The sequence below is a fragment of the Hyaena hyaena genome, unplaced genomic scaffold, assembly GCF_003009895.1.
Source record: "Hyaena hyaena isolate Hyena2069 unplaced genomic scaffold, ASM300989v1 scaffold_416, whole genome shotgun sequence".
NCBI classification, from domain to species: Eukaryota; Metazoa; Chordata; class Mammalia; order Carnivora; family Hyaenidae; genus Hyaena; species Hyaena hyaena.
The window spans coordinates 1,000,809-1,010,712 of record NW_024081049.1 but is presented as its reverse complement, the minus strand read 5'-3'; the positions used below and the strand labels follow the sequence as shown (position 1 = coordinate 1,010,712).

The following is a 9,904-nucleotide window of genomic DNA, read 5'->3' as shown; positions in this document are numbered from 1 at the left end:
CCATTATTATTCTAAAATCTTATTCAGTGATGCTGCTGATATCTGTTTTGAGCAGATCATTAGCTGTCATTTCTTCTTGGAGTTTCTTTGGAGGAGAGCTCTTTCGTTTCGTCATTTTAGTTAGCTTTCCGGCTCTTGTTAGTTTTAAAGACCTGTTAATGCTCTCTGTATCTATGCGCACTGCTATATCCAAGAAGACTCTTTGACTGTCCGGGGTCTATCCTTTCAGAGAGTGTTTTTTTGAATGGTATCTCTTGGTCTCTCTTGTTGGGACCTTGGTTATTTTATTTTCCTATTCGTAGTGATATTTGGGACTCTCAACCTTGTGTACTCTAGCTTGTTTCTTGAGGTAGCAGTTAGAAGGCTTTCTCAGTGGATTCTGCATCCTTTTTCTCCCAATCTCTCAGGTTTTGTAAGGTTTCCAATGGCTTCAGATCTTTTCCGTGTGATGTATGGGCGAGTGCAAGTACGGAGCTTCTTCTTCTCTGCCATCTTGCCCCCTCCTCACCCCTGCAATTTTTTAAAATTTCTGTCAAATTTACAAATCCTTTTCTTTATTTCCTTTTCTGAAAACTATTCCCTACAGTCAGGTCATAGAGGAAGCCACCAAAAATACCTTGTTTTGAGGTTGAATTATTTGCCCAAGCTCACATATATAGTAGTGCCTAAGCTAAAACTTCACATCTGAGGGACTACAATGAATGTGAGGAAAAGCTGCAAGTGGTACTTCTCCTTCCAGAAAATGATAAAATACCTGTGCCTAGGGGATGGGGAGATGTCAAAGAGATTATAGGAAGTTATGGAGCCATGCAGTACGAAGTATAAACGGGCATTTAAAAAAGATGTGGAATTCTACTTTCTCATCACTAAAACCTGGTGATACGAACTCTGCTTTGAAAGAAACAAGAGATATAGAAGACAGGAGGAAATACCTCGGCTCCAAACCCAACACAGGCATCCCTGAATAAAGGTGCTGATCTCAGATAGCAGTGCCCTCACTAAAATGATAAATGAGTGGAGAGAAAAAAAAAAACTGACCCCCACCCAGAGAAAAAAAAATGCAAAGAAAGTTGTTTATCTTTAGAAAGAAAGAAAAAATATCAGAAAAAGCGTAACTTCTTTCACATATAGTTTTTAGCACAAATCAACATGTGAAAAATGTAGAAAGCCAACATCCCATCCATGTGGGACATAGTTTGGGTATTATACTTAAATGTTTTTCAACTGAGTTATCTTTGTAGACTTGCTAATAATCGTCAGCTCAGTTCTATTCCATGTTTATTTGAGAATGCAGACATGCTTGGGATTCTTAAGTTTCATTGGAAATATTCTTCTAGACTTTATGCTTGAAGCATAACAATATGAGGTAGATGTATTCATCTCTGTCTGTATTGTACTAGTTAAAGCATAGGGTTAAAATATTATGAAGGATCATCTCCCTCAGCTTACTCTGATAAAAGAATACTCTGTACCAACCTTGGGTCTGCCTTCCACTATTCATTTATTTGGTAGGCTCTTACAAGTCTAAGAGTTGCTTGAGAATTAGTTGTTCTAGTTAATAATGGGAATGTGAATATTAAGATAAGTTTTATAATCATTTTAATACTTCTTTTCAGTTTATTTCTTAATGCAATACTTTCATGAATAGAAAACATGTAAAATCATCAAAGCATCCTCAGGAAGAAGTAGAATTTATATTATTCTAGGCTTATTTCTTGGAAATGGTTTTAGAAAAGCCAGAATCCTCTGTATGCCCCTCTGGGAACTTCTGTTTCTCAGTTATGGTAGGATTTAGAACAGAGCTTTTTCACAGACACATTAGGGAAAACACTAGTGTTCTCATTCCATTTCTAATAAAGCAAAAACCGGTGTATAAAAATAAAAGTTTAAAACTATGAATTATGTATTAAACGCATACCTTCTAGGTTGAAGGAATGCTTCTAATAAAATATTTCTGTGAAATTTATTATGAATTAATAAAATAATTGGTACAGTAAATGCTGACAGCAGCATTAGAATAAATGTTATCTATACAATAAAAACCTGTGTCTGAGTTTTAAACAAAGCTGGAGAATTTTGTCAAAATCATTATTTCAAAAAAATTTTTTTTTTTTTTTATTTATTTCTAGGAGAGAGAGAAAGAGAGACAGCGCGAGCGAGAGAGGGTCAGAGAGAGAGGGAGACACAGACTCCGAAACAGGCTCCAGGCTCTGAGCTGGCAGTCAGCACAGAGCCCGACGCGGGGCTCGAACCCACGAACGCGAGATCATGACCTAAGCGAAAGTCGGACGCTCAACCGACTAAGCCACCCAGGCGCCCCTAAAATCATTATTTCAATATTACAACTGTAGTCCTAGAAGAGAGAAATATAACCTACTGCAGTCCCTGAAATATATTATCTTCAATAAACATGACTTTTCTCCCTTTCAACATTGAAATTTAACTATCTGCAATTCATCAAGATATTTCCAAATACCAACTCATTATGAATCCTACATAGTAAATAGGGGAAAATAAAAATACTATTTCTAATTATATAGCATTTTCTTAACTTACAATCAGGGGATATAAACTGCTTCATGGCAAAAAGGAATATACACTATGGCTCAATTTCCTTCTCCTTCAGAATGGAAATACAAAATATTTGTTATCTGTAAAGTGTTTCCTGAGGGACAAGATGGCTGAGTCAGGTAAAGAGAAGCAGAGTACATACACTTACATCTTATGCCCATTTGTAATATGGTGGTCCAGAATATAATTCATCACCTATATTTAAGCCTGCAGAATCTCACTGCATATAAGGATGACAAAACACAACATAGCCCTGCCACAAAGGTACTCTGCATTTAATGAAACATTTTTATACCACTAAGCAGTGTTTCCTAGTTCAGAAATAAAGAATAAGTATTGGTATATTCCTTCAACCTTTCAAGAAACAGGTAACTATCTTGCTATGTAAATATTTTCAGAATAATTAGACTTCCTCTTAGGTTGGTATTGACTGATTTTATTTATAGGAAGCCCAAGAATTGGAGTTGTTATTCTATGGTATATAATTCAAAATTTGGCAGAATATGAGTGACCAGAGAGAGACATAAAGAAAGTCTGTCAGGTAAGAGGAATACTCTATTTCTTTTTATTTGGATTGTGGTTGCTCTGTACATAATTGATAAAACTCTTCAAGTTTATTTCTTGTCTGAATAGTGTATCTCAACAGAAATTTTGTCAATACATATATATATTTTTAGATTTGTATCTGTTAGGTTTCAACCAACCAACCAACCAAACAAGCAAACAAACAAACAAACAAACACCTGAGACTACTTTAACTGCTTCAGTCAGAAAGGGATGTAATATTGAAAAGTTATTCAGTATTTACAAACTACTGAAAGTCTGAAGGAAAAAAAAAAGTTACGAAACTCACTTCCACCTCCCAAGTTCAACTCTTTCTTTCAGAGCTTTAAGAGGTTGTAGGAGAAAGAGGAAAAGACCTGTAATGCACTCAGTGGCTCTAAAACTAAGCTGGATCTATTTTGTAGTTCTGCTCATGGAGGTAGGCTTGCGTATGCTTCTCTTCCGTCCTGTCAATCATGTAAGATTAGCTTCCACTGATGGAATATTACATTGAGCCCTGTTGGCAGAATTTCTGAGATGCATAAATCTCAGGAGAATACAGGAGTCAGAAAATGGTGCTGAGTTGTCTGCCTCTATCTATGTATCTATGTATCTGTCTATCTATCATCTATCTTATATCTATCTATCTATCTATCTATCTATCTATCTATCCATCCATCCATCCATCCATCCATCCATCCATCCACCTATCCATCTATCTATCATCTATTCATCTATCTATCATCTATCTGGAGAGAGAGAGACAGGGAGAGAGGAAGGAAAGAAAATCATGCATTTTGTTATAAGCATATCTATGTTTCATTTCTTTTACTGCTCAGTAGTATTCCATCACATCAATGCATCACAGATTTTCTGCTGGATATGTGACACTTTCCAAGTTTATTATTATTAAAATATTGCTGTTGTTTTAGGACTCTTTCCAGAGAGTTAGGTTTTCATTTTTCTTGTATAAAAACCTTCAACTGCTATTGTTAGATGCAACCGTATTTTTTAAATATCAGTAGGTCAAATCAGTGTCAGACATCACTTCTATTTGCCTACTGATTTTTGTGCACAGTACTTTGCAATTACTAAAAGGGAATGTTAAAATCCCTAGGTTTGAATACAGATTTGTCTATTTCTCTCTTCTCCCCTCATTTTCTTTTCCTCAAGTATTGTTAAACTCTTATCAGGTGCACACAAATTTATTATTTTTGTCTTTTTCATGACTTTTCCTTTTTTGCTTTTTATGAAATATCCATATATACTTCTGCTAATAATATTTATTGAAGTATACTTGTAACTAATATAAATGCAACCACACTAAGTTTTTTATGTTTAATGTTTGCAGTGCATATAAGACTTTTCATCCTTTTCAATTTCAAGTTGGGTATTTTTACTATTTAAAATGTGTTCCTTATAACTAACCTATAGTTAGCTTTGCTTTCTTTTTCATCCATTCTGAGAAATTTTCCTTTGTAATCCATGTACTTAATATGTTTACATTTAATTAAATTTTTGGTGTTTGCAATCCATTAGAATATTTGTTTTCTGTTTATTTTCTTCTGTTTTCCTTTGTTCCTTCTTTCTAGCCTAGTTCTAGGTAAAAAGAGTATTATTAGTAGTCCATTTTGGGACGCCTGGGTGTCTCAGTCAGTTAAGCATCCAACTTTGGCTCAGGTCATGATCTCATGGTCTGTGGGTTCAAGCCCCACATCAGGCTCTGTACTGACAGCTCAGAGCCTGGAGCCCGCTTCTGCTTCTGTGTCTCCCTCTCTCTTTCTGTCCCTCCCCTGCCCTTTCTGTCCCTCAAAAATAAATAAACATTTAAAAAGTTGTATTAGTAGTCCATCTCATGTTATCTACTGATTTTTTAGCTATCTATCTTTGTGATATTTTGTGGTTCTTATAGAGGTTAAAACATACCTTTTAATTAGTCATACCTTACTTTTAAATAATATTAATTCATGAAAAAATTGAGTCTTTCAATTGTATAAGCTTTTAATAGTGGTCTCTTCCCTAAAACTCCTTGCAGTTACTCTGCCATGTATTTTATTATATCTAAATATTCTATTAAAAGCACAGTGTATTCTTGCTTTAAAATATTAGTAACGTTTAAGTTGCTGTGCATTGTCATATGCATACTCTTTTTTATTCACCCAAGTATTTACCTTCCGTCAGGCTGCTTATTTTTGCTACAGATCCGGAGTTCCATCTTATGCTAAATCCTCTCAGCCAGAAGAATTCCTTCTATCCTTTCTGGTAGTGCTAATCTATAGAAAGTGTATCCTTTCAGTTTTATCTATTTGATTTTGTCCTTTTTAGCTTTCATCTTTGAAGGATATTTTTACTGCATGTAAAATACTAGATTGATCACTTTGTTTTACTTTTAATACTTTAAAAGCATGCTTACATTGTCATCTCAACTGTATTTTATAAAGGCAGTTTTCATGATTTTCTTTATACTTCTGTATATATTGTGTCATTTTTCTCCTCTCTTGTGGAAAAAATTAAGATGTTCCCTTTATCTTTGGTTATTTAGCATTTTGACTCAGATATGCCCCGCTGTGATAATTTATGTATTATGATTATTAATATTACCATTAGTTTATGAATTATGCTAATAATATTTCTTAACCATAAATCTAAATGATTTAAAAGTGCATTATAGGGGCGCCTGGGTGGTTTAGTCGGTTAAGCGTCCGACTTTCGCTTAGGTCATGATCCCGCAGTTCGTGGGTTCGAGCCCCGCGTCGGGCTCTGTGCTGCCAGCTCAGAGCCTGGAGCCTGTTTCAGTCTGTGACTCCCTCTCTCTCTGACCCTCCCCTGCTCACGCTCTCTCTCTCTCTCTCTCCTAGAAATGAATAAAACATTAAAAAATTTTTTTTAAAAAAGTGCATTATAAATTTTTACTGAGGGTCCAGAAAGAAGAATATACAATACATAGAATAAACCAAATTTTGTAATCAAGAGACAGTTTAAAACTTTGATTTTTCTTATTACAAAGATATGAGTTATTGAAAATTTAACAGCACTGATATGTGTTCTTTCAAATTTTTATACACACATATACACATACTTATAGTCTTTTTTTTTTTTGCCAGCACCTCTCTGTTTCAAAGTCTTGAGAGAAATTTAAGTTTTGAAAACTTTAATGTAAATCCACATTTTGAAGAAGATATGGCAACTTCCTTATTAAATTTGAACAACTCATTAATTTAAATAATGTATTCCTTGTTTTCAAAGGTTACTCTAATAATTTGCAAACATTAACTACTGAGATGTTTTTTATTGTTTTTTTTTCTGCTATAAAATGATTCTTTTATTTTTAAGTTTATTTATTTTTGAGAGGGAGACACAGAGCGCAAGAGGGGGAGGGGTAGAGAGAGAGGGAAACACAGAATCCGAGCAGGCTCCAGGCTCTGAGCTGTCAGCACAGAGCCCAACACAGGGCTCAAACCTATGGACCACTAGATCATGACCTGAGCTTAAGTCAGCCACTTAACTGACTGAGTCACCCAGGTACCCCATATAAAATAGCGTGTCTTAAAGTTCTTTCTACTTACCCCTTAGGTCAGAATCACCTGGGGTTCTTGTTAAAAAGGCAGCTGTGTGGAAGTCACCTCAGGCTATGTGAATAAGTGAGGGCACGTGACTGGTGGGCACCAGAACATGCATTTTTATAAACTTTTTCCTTCGATTCTAGGCAGAATGATGTTCAAGAATCATTTTCTTAGACATATACAGAGGGGTATTTCTAGAATACTGTAGCCCAGTATAGATAAAATAGTAAACTAATACTGTCACTTGCCCTAATTCATTACACTGTTGTATAAAGCTTAACTTCAAAGGCATGGATATTTTAAAAACAGAACTTTAACTTTGTTCTTGTGATCAAGGCTACTCTTTATCTTGCTATAGGTCATTCTCTACATTACCATTTTTCTGGATATCTCAGACATGCTGGTATATATTTTCTAATAATATATAATTGTAGTAAAGTCTGAATTATATTTGAATTCTTATCTGAAAAATGAAGTACTTCACAGCTAACTATGTTGGAACACAACACAATATTATTGAAAACATTGGGGCACCTGGGTGGCTCTGTTGGTTAAGTGTCCAGCTCTTGATTTCAGCTCAGGTCATGATCTCATGGTTCATGAGTTTGAACCCCACAATGAGTTCTGTGCTAGCAATGTGCTTGGGATTTCTCTCTCTCTCTCTCTCTCCCCTCCCCCATCGTTCTTCCCTCATTTGTGCTCTCTTTCTCTCAAAATAAATAAATAAACTTAAAAAAAGAAAAGAAAACATAAGTGTTAGTCAAATAACCTTGATGAGAACATCATGACTTCCAATTATTAGACACATTATATTCTGTACGCTTCTTTCCCATTTTCAGTTTGTTTTGTCAGGAGTTGGTATAGATTTATTGGTTTATATAAAATTTCTAGCACAAAATGATACCTAAAAAGGTACACTTTTATCAGTGTACTTTTCATGAAAACATGGGATTTAATATCTACTTTCTGCACAGAAATTTTGTTCAAAGGCAGTCATATATAGGAGTTCAGAATCTCACAGAGAGAAAACCTGGCAGATCTGCAATTGAGATTTGCCCCAGAGGCATTTTTCACAACACTGAGAATTTAGCTTAACCACTGCACTTCAGCACTGAACAGTTATAATGAATCTAACACTGGCAAAGTCACAGAAATCCTAATTTTCTAGATATTGTAGCTAAACGCAAATCTGTCAGCCTCAACTAATTCCACATTTTCTTTTTCCTGCTTATTACCTCAAGGATGTTATATCCTGGCCTAGAGTAGAGGGCAGAAGTGTCAAAGTGCCAGAAGGATTAGATCGCAGTGGCAAAAAATCAAGGTAAGACTACGTAGCAGATCTAATCAGCACTACAGCATGAGACACCCCAAATATATCAAAGATCAAATGACAGCAATACAAAGAAGGGAAGCATGCAGTTCCTGAGGCAACTCTTTCCTTAGCTCCCACTGGATTTCCTTCAGTTCAACTTCTCATTCAATCTCTGTAGTGTTTGTTATAAACACATATTATTTCTATTAATGTAATAATTATCATCCTTTTCCTTTTTAATTTGCCTACAGATTTTCTTATATATTCTTTAGGAAATTCTTTTCCTCTCCCAAAATTATAAATTTATTTATCTATATTATTTTCTGTATTTTTATAGTTTGCCTTTCATTTTAAGTATTGAATCTACCTAGAATTGATTTTTAACATGAGTATAATGTAGCTATCTAATTTCTTTCATGCTCCTTTAAATAACCAATTGTTGACTCATTTTTGAATTTTTGCATATCCCCCACTGATATGCAATGCTACAATTAATGATCATAATATAAGATTTCTTCCATTCATGGATCTTTTTTTAGGTCTCTTCATTCATGTGGAATCTTTTTCCTATGAAAGCTCATGGAAAGGTTAATACCTTACTTCCCAAATATTTTCATCCTGTGGCTGACATTAACACAATAAAATTAGGAAAGTATACTTTGGTTAAAGAATGATATTGTGCCCATAAAATGTGAACAGTCTGTGTTGGAGTGGAGTATGTTCCTGGTTGCCCCCCAAACTTTTACTGATCCCAAAGCTAAAGGAATAGTTTTTCAGCCACTTGTAATCTATTCATGGATTTAGGAAATTCTTTTCCTCTCCCAAAATATAATGCAACACTTCATTTGGGAAGCTATTCAATTTTTTTATTATTATTATCTAGCATCCAGGTGTTTTAGACTACATGGGAGTTTCAGTCTGGTTAGAAATTGGTCTCTTATAAATAGCATTCTGTTTCTGTTCTTTGGTTTTTATTTGGCCTGTGAAGTCATGGATGTTGCCATTCTTACTAATTTTGCTTGTTTTTTAATAGAGTGATGGGTACACCAAAGCATTTAATAACAAAGTTTTGTTAGGTCTTCACTGTTGTACCATATAGCTTTCTAAATGCAGAAACATTATACAAAACCTACAAAAAGAGTCCAAACCTTTTTTTCTGTTCCTTCCCATTTATTTTTTAGCACAATTTATATATGAGTTCTAAAAATTTTTCAAGTGCTATGGGCACTAGATCATGGTTAAAAGAATTATGTTTCGAATGCTGCTTTGAGTCTGTGGGATGTAACATTCTCTGTAACGATTTTATTATTGCTAAAGGCAAGAAATACTTTATTTCTAACATCAAAAGTAAATAAGATGTTGCTCAATTTAGAAGTCCAGGAATATATAATGGGACCAGGATTACCTCCGGAGATAGAAGTTAACATTTGTAAACTTTAAAGAGTTTAAAGTTGTTATTCTTCCTGCAGACAGTGCATAACATTCTCTCAAACAATATTCTAACTTTTTAATCTCCTCAACTGCCCAGTTGTACATGAGTGTTAGAACTAAAAGCAAATAGTCCAGGACAAACAACAGCTACAAGTCTCTTTACTCTTGGATGAAGACCCAAGTTTCAGTACTGGAGGGATTAAAATCTAAAATTTAAGGGAAAAAAAAAAACTAGTGAAAGTAATAAGTATATTATCTCATAAGTAGATGGATCACATTGTTTTTAAAGTCAAGTTTCATTATTCTGCAGTATGCTATACGCTCTGCAGTGAAGGGCAACATGAATAGACTCCAGAGCCGAGGTTTGTTTTCTTAATTTCTAGCTCCTTAGTTGTTATTTTAAATATTTACTTAAGTACTTTGCATTATTTTTCACCTTCCAAAGATACTTTTCACTTACCATCATTGAGAAATTTGTAAAAGC

The 9,904-nt window shown here is 34.5% G+C and overlaps 1 long non-coding RNA gene across 2 annotated transcripts in view; it reads left to right on the top strand.

The window, feature by feature from the left end:
- Positions 1-9,904, top strand: part of LOC120245424 — a 137,902-nt gene that overhangs the window by 67,415 nt on the left and 60,583 nt on the right. For both annotated transcript variants that reach the window (XR_005531779.1, XR_005531778.1), the window contains exons 4-5: positions 3,018-3,112; positions 7,919-7,998. This is a non-coding gene — a long non-coding RNA (uncharacterized LOC120245424). The remainder of the gene's footprint in view (positions 1-3,017; positions 3,113-7,918; positions 7,999-9,904) is intronic.